The 13889-nt window shown below is 35.9% G+C and overlaps 1 protein-coding gene and 1 pseudogene across 4 annotated transcripts in view; one reads left to right on the forward strand and one right to left on the reverse strand.

Moving 5' to 3' along the window:
- SBF2 (SET binding factor 2) overlaps positions 1-13889 on the reverse strand; it is a 484561-nt gene that overhangs the window by 429942 nt on the left and 40730 nt on the right. The gene's annotated exons all lie outside the window — the stretch shown is intronic.
- LOC131487461 (10 kDa heat shock protein, mitochondrial-like) lies at positions 9945-10398 on the forward strand (annotated as a pseudogene).

Below are 13889 nucleotides of genomic sequence, written 5' to 3' on the forward strand. Positions count from 1 at the left end.
GTATCAACATTTTAACGATATTTGTTCTTCCAATCCATGAGCATGGATTATATTTCTATTTTTTTGTATCTTCAATTTCTTTCATAAACTTTCTATAGTTTTCAGTGTACAGATTTTACACCTCTTTGGTTAGGTTTATTCCTAGGTATTTTATTGGTTTTGATGCAATTGTCAATAGGATCAACTCCTTGATTTCTCTTTTTGCTGCTTCATTATTGGTGTATAAAAATGCAACCAATTTCTGTGCATTGATTTTATACTGCAACTTTGCTGAATTCATGGATCAGTTCTAGCAGTTTTCTGGTAGAATCTTTTGGGGTTTCCACACAGAGTATCATGTCATCTGTGAAGAGTGAAAGTTTGACTTCCTCCTGGCCAATGTGGATGCTTTTTATTTCTTTGTGTTGTCTGACTGCTGAGGCTAGGACTTCCAGTGCTATGATGAATTAACAGTGGTGACAGTGGACATCCTTGTTGTGTGGTATTTCTAACTTTTTGAAAGACCTCCATACTTTTTCTCAAATGTTAGCACCCACCAACAGTGCACAACGATTCCCTTTTCTCCATATCTTCAACATCTGTTATTTCTTGTCCTTTTGATACCAGCCATTCTGACTGGTATGAGGTGATATTTCATTGTGGTTTTGATTTGCATTTCCCTGATGATTAATGATATTGAGCATCTTTTCATGTGTCTGTTGATCATCTGTATGTCTTCTTTTTAAAAAAATGTCTATTGAGGTCCTCTGCCCATTTTTTAATTGGATTTTTTGTTTTTTTGGTGTTGAGTTGTATAAATTTTTGTGTATTTTTTTGATACTAAACTTTATTGGATATATTATTTGCAAATATCTCCCTCCATTCACTACCTTGCCTTTTTGTTTTGTTGATAGTTTCCTTTGCTATACAAAAGCTTTTTATTTTGGTGTAATCCAATAGCATATTGTCACTTTTGTTTGTCTTGCCTGAGGAGACAGATCCATAAATATGTTGCTAAGGCCAATGTCCAAAAGAATATTGCTTATGTTTTCTTTTTGGAGTTTTATAGTTTCAGGTCTCACATTTAGGTCTTTAATCCATTTTGAGTTTATTTTTATGTAAGGTGTAAGAAAGTGGTCCAGTTTGATTCTTTTGCGTGTAGCTGTCCAGTTTTCCCAATGCCATTTATTGAAGAGACTATCTTTTCCCCATTGTATAGTCCTACCTCATTTATCATAGATTAATTTACCATACATGTATGGGTTTACTTCTGAGCTCTCTATCCTGTTCCAATGATCTATGTTTCTATTTTTGCACCAGTACCATACTGTTTTAATTACTATAGCTTTGTAGTATAACTTGAAATCTGGAATGATACCTCCAGTTTTGTTCTTCATTCTCAAGACTGTTTTGTATATTTGATGTCTTTCATAGTTCCATGCAAATTTTAGTATTATTTGTTCTCATTATGTGAAAAATGCTATTGGCATTTTGATAGGGATTGCACTGAATCTGTAGGTTGCTTTGGGTAGTATAAGTATTTTAAGAATATTATCTGAACCCAAGAAGATGGTATATCTTTCTATTACTTTGTGTTATCTTCAATTTTGTTCATCAATGTCTTACAGGTTTCAGAGTATAGGTCTTTCACCTCCTTAATTAAATATATTCCTATGTATTTTACTATTTATGGTGCAACTGTAAGTGGGAGTGTTTTAATTTCTCTTTCATTATTTATTAGTGTATAGAGATGCAACAAATATCTTGTATTAATCTTGTATCCACAACTTTACTTAATTCATTTATCAGTTCTAATAGTTTTTTCATGAAGTCTTTAGGGTTTTCTACATTAAGTATCATGTCATCTGCAAATAATGAGTTTTACTTCTTCCTTACCAGTCTGGATGTGTTTTCTTTCTTTTTCTTGTCTAATTGCTGCAGTCACGACTTCCAGTACTAGGCTGAATAAAAGTGGTGAGAGGTCATCCTTGTCTTGTCCCTGATCTTAGACTAGAAGCTTTCAGTTTTTCACCCTTGAGATATGTTCCCTCTAAAACCCACTTTGTTGTAAGCTGTTATCATGAACAAATACTGTATTTTGTCAAATGCTTTTTCTGCATCTATTGAAATAAGCGTATGGTTTTTCCTCTTGTTAATGTGAAATATTGGATTAATTCGTGAATACTGAACCACCCATTGTACCTCTGGAATAAATTCCACTTGATCATGAATGAATTTTTAAATGTATCCATGAATTTGGTTTGTTAATAATTTTTTGAGCATTTTTGCATCTGTGTTCATCAGAAATATTGGCCTTTTTTTGTAGTGTCTTTGACCAGTTTTGCTATTAGGGTAATGCTGGCCTCATAGAATGAATTGGGAAGTTTTCCTTTCTCTTCTATTTTTTGGAACACGTTGAGGAGAACAGGTATTAAGTCATCTTTAAATGTTTGGTAGAGTTTGCCTGTAAAGCAATCTGATCCTGGACTTTCCTCTGTTGGAAGTTCTTTTATTACTGATTCAATTTCATTACTAGTAATCAATCTGTTCAGATTTTCTCCCTCTTCCTGATTCCGTTTTAGACAATTGTATGCTAGGAATTTATCCATTTATTCTAGGTTGTCCAATTTGTTGACACATAACTTTTCATAATACTCTCATAATTCTTTGTATTTCTGTGGTGTCAATTGTCATTTCTCCACCTTCAATTCTGATTTTATTTATCTTTTTTTCTTCATGAGTCTGACCAAAGGTTTACCAACTTGTCTCAAAGACAAGATTGGTGTCATTGAGCTTTTCTTTTTATTTATCTATCTATCTATCTATTTATTTATTTCCACTCTAATCTTTATTATTTCCTTCCCTCTACTATTTTTGAGCTCTGTTTGTTCTTTTTTCTAGCTCCTTTAGGTTGTTAGAGATTTTTTCTTTTTCTTGAGGTAGGCCTATATCACTATAAACACATTTTAGAACTGCTTTTGCTGCATCCCAAAGATTTTGAACCATTTGTTTTCATTTTCATTTGTCTCCATGTATTTTTAATTTCCTCTTTGACTTCTTTGTTGACCCATTTGCTGTTTAGCAGCATATTATTTGACCTATACATGTTTTTTTTACGATTTTCTTTTAATTGATTTCTAATTTCATGCTATTGTTGTCAAAAAGATGCCTGACATAATTTCAATCTTCTTAAATTTACTGAGATTTGTTTTGTGGCCTAACATGTGATCTATCCTGAAGAATGTTGCACATGCACTTGAAAAGAATGTGGATTTTGCTGTTTGGACATAGAATGTTCTGTATATATAGATATGTTAGGTCTATTGGTCAAATGTGTCATTCAAAGCCACTGTTTTCATTAATTTTCTGTCTGGATGATCTATCCATTGATGTAAGTGAGCTGTTAAGCTCCCCTCTATCACTGCATTACTGTCAATTTCTTCCCTTATGCCTATTTAATACTGCTTTATGAATTCAGGTGCTCCTATGTTGAGTGCATAGATATTTACAATTACTATATCCTCTTGTTTGATTGGTCCTTTTATCATTATGTAGTGTCTTTGTCTCTTGCTACAGTCTTTGTTTTAAAGTCTATTTTGTCTGACTACCCATCATCAGGGAAATATAAATCAAAACCACAATGAGATATCACCTCACACCTGTCAGAATGACTAAAATTAACAACTCAGGAAACAACAGATGTTGGTGAGGATACAGAGAAAAGGGAACACTTTTGCACTGTTGGTAGGAATGCAAACTGGTGCAGCCACTCTGGAAAATATGAAGGTTCCTCAAAAAATTAAAAGCAGCATGGCCCTACGACCCAGCAATTACACTTTTAGGTATTTATCCAAATGATACAAAAATGCTGATTCGAAGGGGAACGTGCACCCCAATGTTTATAGCAGCACTATTGACAACAGCCAAAGTATGGAAAGAGCCCAAATGTCCACTGACTGATGAATGGATAAAGAAGATGTGGGGTGTGTATACACACACACACACACACACACACACACACACACTGAATATTACCTGGCAATCAAAAAATGAAATCTTGCCATTTGCAACAATGTAGATGAAACTAGAGTGTATTATACTAAACAAAGTAAGTCAGTGAAAGAAACACAAATAATATGGTTTCACTCATATGTGGAATTTAAGAAACAAAACAGATGAGCATAGAGGGAGGGAAGGAAAAATAAAATAAAAACAGAGAGGGAGGCAAACCATAAGAGGCTCTTAAATCAGAACAAACTGAAAGTTGCTGGAGGGGAGTTGGGGGGGGGATGGGCTAAGTGAGTGACAGGAATTAAGTTGGGATGAGCACTGGGTGTTTTATGTAAGTGATAAATCACTAAATTCCATTCCTGAAACAATTACTACACTATACATTAACTAACTGGGATTTAAATTAAAACCAAATAAATAAAGGGGTTCAGTGGGTTCAGCATCTGACAGTTCATGAGTTCAAGCTCTGCATCAGGCTATCTGCTGTCAGCATGGAGTCTGCTTCAGATCCTCTGTCCCTCTCTCTGCACCTCTCCCACTCAAGCTCTCCCCTCTCAAAAACAAACATTTAAAAGGAAGGAAGGAAGGAAGGCAGGAAGGCAGGAAGGAAGGAAGCCTATTTTGTCTGATAAGCACTGTTACCCTGGCCTTTTTTCCCCCCCACTTCCATTTGCATGGTATATGTTTTTCCATCCCTTTACTTTCATTCTGTATGTGTCTTTCAGTCTGAAATTAGTCTCTTGTAGGCAACATCTAGATGGGTCTTGTTTTTTTATCCATTTTGTCACCCTATGTCTTTTGAGTGTAACACTAATCCATTTACATTTAAAGTAATTATTTATAGGTATGTACTTACTACCATTTTATTAGTTGTTCTTTGGTTGTTTTTGTAGTTCTTCCGTATTCCTTTCTTCTTCTCTTGCTCTCTCACCTTGTGGTTTTATGGCTTTCTCTAGTGTTATGCTTGGATTCCATTCTCTCTCTCTCTCTCTCTTTTTTTTTTTAATTAAACTCTCCCCAAAGTAGGGCTTGAACTTGTGACTCCAAACTCACAACCCTGAGATCAAGAGTCATGCTCCACTAACTAAGCCAGCCAAGCGCCCTTCCATTCTCTTTATTTTTTGTGTATGCATTACAAGTTTTTGATTTTGGTTACCACTTGATTAGTATATAACATCTTAAGTGCACAGTGGTCTCTATTTAGTTGACTGTCACTTACATTTGAACACATCCTAAAAGCACTAAATTATTACTCTCTTCTCCAATGTTTTATGTAGATGATGTCATATTTTACATCTTTTTATTTTGTGTATCCCTTGGGTAATTTTTGTGGACATAACTGATTTTACTACTTTTGTGTTTTAACCACCATACTGGCTTTATAAGTAATTAATTTACTACCTTTAATACAATTGCTTTTACCTGTGACATTTTTTCCTTTTGTAATTTTCTTCCTTCTTATGGCCTTTTCTTTACACTTAAAGAATTCCCTTTAACATTTCCTGAAAGGCTGATTTAGTGATGATAAATTTCTTTAACTTTTGTTTGGGAAATTCTTTATCTCTCCTTCTATTCTGAAGGATAATCTTGCTGAGCAGAGTGTTCTTGCTTGTAGGTTTTTTCCCTTTCAGCACTCTGAATATATCATGCCACTCCCTTCTGGCCTGAAAAGTTTCTGCTGAAAAATCAACTGGCAGACTTATGCAGTTTCTCTTGTATCATCCTGTAATCATCTCAGTACTTAAAACTGAATTAAGGTGATACAGAATCACTAGTGTCTCTAGTCGCCTGCTAGAAGCAACCATAAATGTTTACACTTAAACCTCAAGTTATCTCTATAACTCTTCTATTCATAACATCCAATATAAATCAAATATGACTAGGCATAAAAGGAAAGAGTTTTAGTTGTTTTTTTGATGTTTATTTTTTATTTTTGAGAGAGAGAGAGAGACAGTGCGAGCAGGGAGCGGGGAAAGGGCAAAGAGACAAGGAGACAGAATCCGAAGCAGACTCTAGTCTCTGAACTGTCAAAACAGAGACCGATGTGGGGCTCAGACTCACAAACCATGAGATTATGACCTAAGCCGAAGTCAGATGCTTAACCAATTGAGCCACCCAGGCTCAGAAAGATCTGAGAAAGATCCAGAAAGATCTTTTTTTAAAGCAACAATAGATTCCCTGACAGGGATCCAGAAAATACAGTTATCAGAAACAGACTAAAAAATATCCATGCCTTATGTCCATGCATAGACCTATATAAGAATGTTCCTTAGCACCTTTATTTATTGTAATAGCCAAAAACCAGAAACAACCGAAATGTCCTTCAATAGATAAATGGATCAACAAACTTAGATATATACATACAACAGGATACTACTCAGCAATAAAAAGAAACTATTTAATACACACAGCCACATGGATGAATCTCAAAATAATTATTCAAAGTGAAAGAAGTTCCCCAAAAAGTACATACTGTACATTTCCAAAAATACAAGTAATTTGTAGCAACAGAAAGCAGATCAGTGGTTACTTAGGGACAGGGAATAGCAGGGGTGAAAGCAATAGGAGGCAAGAATTATAAAGACACATGAAGAAACTTACAGGAGTAATGATTATGTTGATTGTGGTGATGATCATACATATCAAAACTCATCACACTGCACATTTTAAAGATGTGCAGTTTATTTTACATCAATTGTATCTCAATAAACCTGAAAAAAAACATGCTAAATGTGTTCAAGGAAATAAAAGGCATAAGTGACAAAATCATCAAAGAACCAAATAAATAATCTAATATTGGAGCATACAATTAACCAAAATTAAGAATTCCATGGGTGGGATTAACAGCAGCTCAGAATATAGATCAAAAGAAAATATGCAGAATAAAACACAAAGAGACAAAAGGATAAAATATAACAAAAACAAAAGGAAGGGTGCAAGAGACAGAGGAGGGTATAGTGGGAAAATCAAAAATTCCAAAAGGAGGAAGAAAATGGGACAGAAGAACACGCAAAGTGATAATGGCTTAAAATTCTTAAAAAATGATTTTAATCATCATGATAGAGATACAAGAAGCCCAATGAAATTCAAGCAAATAAGTACAAAGAAAATCATACTACGTTCAAAGACAAAAACAAAGGGAAAAAATGCTTAAAGCAACTAGAGGAAGGAAACAGATTACCTTCATGGAAAAAAAATCAGACTGTCTGCTACCTTCAATAAAAATAATAGAAACCAAAACACAACAGAAACACATCCTCAAACTGCTGAATGATAATAACTAATAGAATTCTATTCCCTGAAAAAATATCTTTCAAGCATAATGTGAAATAAACACTTTCAAACAAGAACAGAGCATTCTTAGAATTCCCACAAAGAGGGGCGCCTGGGTGGCTCAGTTGGTTAAGCATCCAACTTCAGTTCAGGTCATGATCTCACACTCCGTGAGTTCGAGCCCCGTGTCGGGCTCTGTGCGGACCGCTAGGAGCCTGGAGCCTGCTTCAGATTCTGTGTCTCCCGCTCTCTCTGCCCCTCCGCTGCTCATGCTCTGTCTCTGTCTCAAAAATAAATAAAAACATTAAAAAAAAAAATTCCCACAAAGAAAACTCAGTATAATTATTTTGAGACTCTTTTATGTGATTGTGTATAACAATAGTTTGTTCCTTTTGGGGGCAACTAAGAGGCTCAGTCGGTTAAGCATCCAACTTCAGCTCAGGTCATGATCTCATGGTTCTTGGGTTTGAGCGCTGCTTCGGGCTCTCTACTGTCAGCACAGAGCCCACTTCAGATCCTCAGTCTCCCTCTCTTTCTCCCCCTCCCCTACTCATGCATGCATGCATTCTCTCTCTCTCTCTCTCAATAATAAACATTAAGGGGCACCTGGGTGGCTCAGTCGGTTAAGCGTCCGACTTCGGCTCAGGTCATGATCTCGCGGTTTGTGAGTTCAAGCCCCGCGTCGGGCTCTGTGCTGACAGCTCAGAGTCTGGAGCCTGTTTCGGATTCTGTGTCATCCTCTCTCTCTCTGACCCTCCCCCGTTCATGCTCTCTATCTCAAAAATAAATAAATGTTAAAAAAAAAATTAAAAAAAAATAATAATAAACATTAAAAACAAATAGAAGTTAAAAAATAAAATAAAATAAGATAAAATAAAATAAAATAAAATAAAATAAAATAAAATAAAATAAAATAAAATAAAATGTTTGTGGGGCACCTGGGTGGCTCAGTTGGTTAAGTGTCTGACTTTTAACTTCGGCTCATCACTAAGTCATGATCTCATGTTTCATGAGATCAAGCCCCACACTGGGCTCTGTGCTGACATTGCAGAGCCTGTTTGGGATTCTCTCTCTCTCTCTCTCTCTCTCTCTCTCTCTGCTCCTCCCCCACTCGTTCTCTCCCCCCCCCCGAAAGTAAAGTTTTGAAAAAAATTTTTAATAAAAATAATAAAAATAGTTTGTTCCTTTTTATTGCTGAGTAGTATTCGACTGTATACATGGATATACCTCAATTTGTTTATACATTCATCTGATTAAAGACATCTGGCTTGCTCCTACTTTGGCACTATTACAAATAAAGTTTGCTTCAAGCAGAAGAAAATTTATGCCAGATGAAGTCTTTGGAGAAGCAGGAAGGGGGGAAAAAAAGGAGTAACAGAAAGAATAAATTGTAAGTAAACCTAAATGAATACTGACTGTTCTATATGGCTTAAATCTTTTTTTAATCTTTTAAAATTTTATTTTATTTTGGAGTGGGGAGGGAAGGGGGTAGAGGGAGAGAGAGAAAGAATCTAAAGCATTCCCCAAGCTCAGAGCAGAGCCTGATGCAGGGCTCAATCCCACAACCCTGGGACTGTGACCTGAGCCAAAATCAAGAGTCAGATACTCAACCGACTGAGCCACCCAGGCACCCCTACAGGATTTAAATTTTAAACAAAACTACACTATAGTAGCAGCATACAAGTCAGGAGGGATAAATGGTGTTAAAGTATTCCAAGGTCTTTGCACTAGCAGGAAGAAGATAAAAGTATATTACTAACATTTTATAACTTGGAGAACATTCAGTAGTAATCATAAAGAAATGTGAGACATTTCATTCTTAAATTCAATAAACACTTATTGAATGCCTGTTATCTGCCAGGCACAAAACTATGTGCACTATGTATGTATAGTGGTAAACAGAATAAACTACAAATAACTCAAAGTCTATCAATAGTAGAATGGATAAATGCATTGTGGTTTGTTCATAAACTGGAATACTACACAACAATAAAAAACCACAACTGCATACAACATAGATGAACCTCAAAATATAATGCTGAGTGACAGAAGAAACAAAAGAATATTTACCATATTCATATTTACTATATTCATATTCATATGAAGTACAAACACAGGCTAGAGTAATCTATGGAATTAGAAATCAGAACAGTGTATCTCTGGAGAGGAGGAAGGGTTAATGATTGGAAAAGAGCATAATTAGGGCTTCTAGGGTACTAATAATGGTCTAATTCTTAAATTGAGTAGTGTTTATATGAGTATATTTATTTTGAAGATTATTTACTGAGCTGTGCAGTTTGCATACTCTCGTGCATACATGCTGTAATTTAATAAATGCTTTTTAAAAGATGGTGCAGTCTCCATTTACCAACATGGAAAACTTTAGAACATATTCTGAGGAAATTAACTTCTGAGAAAAAGAAGAAACTACTGAATAGCAGTTTCATCCCTTTTTTATAAAAAATATGCTGCATACATATATACATTATGCTCAAAAGAATTCTGGGAGGGTGCACAAGAAAATATCAGTAATAGTTATACCTGAGTGGCATAAATATGGGTGGTGTGTTTCTTCCCATACAAGTCTGTCTTTTAAATTTACAATAAACATGGAGCTTTTCCCACGTTCACGTGGCCCGGGGGTCGGACTGCGGGTCTCACTGCAGCCGCGGCAACTCCAGAGCAGAGTAGGAACTACAGCGGCCAGAGTCATGGCAGGACAAGCGTTTAGGAAGTTTCTTCCCCTCTTTGACAGAGTTTTAGTTGAAAGGAGTGCAGCTGAAACTGTAACCAAAGGAGGCATTATGCTTCCAGAAAAATCTCAAGGAAAAGTTTTGCAAGCAACAGTAGTAGCTGTTGGATCAGGCTCTAAAGGAAAGGGTGGAGAGATCAACCAGTCAGTGTGAAAGCTGGAGATAAAGTTCTTCTCCCAGAATACGGAGGCACCAAAGTAGTTCTAGATGACAAGGATTATTTCTTATTTACAGATGGTGACATTCTTGGAAGGTATGTAGACTGAAATAAATCATTATTGAAATGGCATGAAGTGAAGCTGACCATTCCAGTGAAGTTGTGAAATCTTTCATCATGTAAATAATTCTCATGTCTCTCTTTTATAATAAACTAATGGTATCCCCCAAAAATTTTTTTAATAAATTTACAATAAACATGGAAATCTTACATAATAAATATATTTGATAAGTAACTATAAAAGAACAATAGCCCTTTTATCCTCTTTATTATAAAAATAATTCTCCTTCAGGGTGCCAGGGTGGCTCAGTCAGTTAAGCGTCTGACTCTTGATTTCAGCTCAGGTCATGATCTTGTGGTTTGTAGGTTCAAGCCCTGAATTGGGCTTTGTGCTGACAGTACAGAGTCTGCTTGGAATTCTCTCTCTCTCCCTCTCTCTCTGCCCCTCTCTGCTCTCACTCCCGCTCTCAAAATAAATACATTTTAAAAATTACAAAAAAATAAAATAAAAATAATTCTCCTTCAAACCGATGATTGCCAGAGGAAAAGCAGGTGGGGTTATGGGCAAAATGAGTGAAGAGGAGAAAGAGGTAGAGGCTTCCAGTAATGGAATTAACAGGTCATGAAAATAAAAGGTACGGTTTAGGGAATATACTCACTTGGACTGTAATAGCATTGTATGGTGACAGATGGTAGCTACACTTGTGGTGGGCACAGCATAACTATAAACGTGTTGAATCACTACATTGTACATCTGAAACTAATGTAACATTGTATGTCAACTATATTCAAATAAAAATAAAAATAGAGATAATTCTCCTTTAAATAAAAGATCAAAGCCAAATGGGAACAGAAATGCTCTGCTTTCTCTGACAATTTACTAACATAACACTACAGTCCAAACAGCAGGACTATTCTTTCTTTGTTGTTATTGCTATTAAAATAATTTTAAAAGCTTTTTATGGACTTAAGCATTTGTCACAAGCTTCATTCCAAGCTTTGGCCTTCTCCACACTATTTTTACACTCTGGTGTCTCTCTTTTATAGTCACCTCTATTTATATGGCTGCCCTTCCCTTTCCTATGTCCTTTCAATATCTTCATTCATCAGCCCTCGCATCTTGGGGCACCTGACTGGCTCATTTGGTAGCCTGCAACTCTTGATCTCAGGGTCGTGACTTTGGGCCCCACATTGGACATGGAGCCTACTTAAAAAAAGAAAAAGGAAAAAAAAAAGATGCACTTTCATCTTATTTTACCTTCTTTTCTTCTCACAGGCAATACCCCATGATTTTTTAAGAATGTTTTTTTCTTCAAAGAGCCAGAAACTAGAAGATTAAAATTTCACCAATTCTGCCATATCCAAACATCACATTCAGATGTCTCCTAGCTCTCCTGATCACTAAAAGATATAACTTTTATAGCTAACTATAAAACACTGCAAACCCTTACAATGCAGTTACCCAATATTCAACACTTTATGTGCTTCATTTTGGGGTTTTCCTAACAGTGCTTTGACCAAACGTTTAAACAGTAAAATAAAATGCACAAATATTTACCATAAAAATTTATTATTATTTAATTTTACATGTATTACATAAAATTTATAAAATGAGAAAAAAATGCACATGTCATTCTTCCACTCTAATAAAACTTATTTTGGTGTACTTCCTCATTTCATCTATTTTCATTTGTTTTTTGTTTCAGAACTGTAATTACTTTGCATGCATGATTTTGGTATTTGGCTTTTTACCCCCAACTATACCATAATCATCTCTCTATGTTTCTATATGGCCCTACTATACATCATTTTTCATTATAATTGTTCCACTGTTGCTAAACATCATGGTGGTCTCCACTACTTGGCTACTATAAATAATGCTACAACAAACATCATTAGATACTAAGTTTTGCATATTTTGTACCATACTCTTAGGTTAGATTCAAAGTCTTCCTTAAGGTATCATGAAAAGGCAGTACTTGAATTAAAGGATAGAAGATTTTTGAATAGAGAGGAGAAAGACAGAAGAAAGGCCCTGTGGGAAATACAGAATGGTTCAGTTTGGCTGATGTATTATATATCATCTATAAAGGAAAACAATAACAATAAAAATTGGAAATGTGTTCAAGAAAGATAATGAAAGAATTTTATTAAGTAGACAACAGAGTGGGGGATGCCTGGCTGGCTCAGCCAATAAAGCATGCTACTCTTGATCTTAAGGTTGTGAGTTTGAGCCCCATGTTGAATATAGAGATTAAAATCTTAAAAAAAAAAAAAAAAGTTGACAATGGAGAGTAACTAAAGTGTTTTTCTTTTTAAAATAATATACAGGTTAATGCAACTGATATGTATTTCACAAAATTAATAAAAATCTTAAGTGATTCTGAATGTGTAAGTAGTACTTCCAAATTTTTTATCTGAAGACTCTTTTGTTTTTGTTTTTGGTTTTGTTTTAGAGAGAGAGAGAGAGAGAGAGAGCGAGAGAGAGAGAGAGAACGGAGGAGAGGAACAAAAGGAGAAAGAGAGAATTCCAAGCAGGCTCCAAGCCCAGTGTGGAGCCCAACACGGGGCTCAATCCCAAGACCTGGGATCATGACCTACGGGGAAATTGAGTCAGATGCTAAACCAACTGAATCAGCCAGGTGTCCCTAGAGATCTATCTTAAATCATAAAATTATAGGGCTGCCTGGGTGGCTCAGTTGGCTAAGCATCTGATTTTGGCTCAGGACATGATCTCACAGTTTGTGGGTTGGAGCACTGTGTCAGGCTCTGTGCTGACAGCTCAGAGCCTGGAGCCTGCTTTGGATTCTGGGTCTCCCTCACTCTCTCTGCCCTTCCCCTGCTCGTGCTCTGTCTCTCTCTCTCTCTCTCTCTCAAAAAATAAACATTAAAAAAAATTTTAATCACAAAATTATAAACCATTCTCTGTATCAGAACTTTCGTTACCCTTCAATCTTTTTCAGAATCCCCTTCTAAAAAGTGAGTTAATTCAAGAGAATGAGAAGACAAGCCACAGACTGGGAAATAAATATCCATAAGCAATATATCTGATAAATGACTGTTACCCAAAATATGCAAAGGCAGCCTGGATGGCTGAGTTGGCTAAGTGTCCAATTCTTGGTTTCAGCTCAGGTCATGATCTCACATGGAAGATGGGAGCCCTATCCTCAGGCTCTGGAATCGAGCTCAGTTCATGGAATCGAGCCCCAGCATCAGGCTCTGAGCTGACAGCGTGGAGCCTGCTTGGGATCCTCTCTCTCCCTCTCTTCCTGCCCCTCCCCTGCTTGTGCTCTCCCCCTCCAAAATAAATAAACTTAAATATATATATATATGTGTGTGTGTGTGTGTGTGTGTGTGTGTGTATACATATATATAGATATAGATAGATACACAAAGAACTCTTAAAACTCAACAATAAGAAAATGGACAACCCAATAATTTTTAAATGGGCAAAAGACTTGAAGAGATACCTCACCAAAGATGATATGCAGATGCAGCAATAAGCATGTTCAACACCATATTTCATTAGAAAAGTGCAAATTAAAGCAATAAGATACTACTATACATCTATTAGAATGGCCCAAATCCAAAACACTGACAACATCAAATGTAGCTAAGAATATGAAACAAGAACTCTCACTCATTGATGGAGGGAA

This window comes from Neofelis nebulosa, chromosome 10, assembly GCF_028018385.1.
Source record: "Neofelis nebulosa isolate mNeoNeb1 chromosome 10, mNeoNeb1.pri, whole genome shotgun sequence".
NCBI lineage: Eukaryota > Metazoa > Chordata > Mammalia > Carnivora > Felidae > Neofelis > Neofelis nebulosa.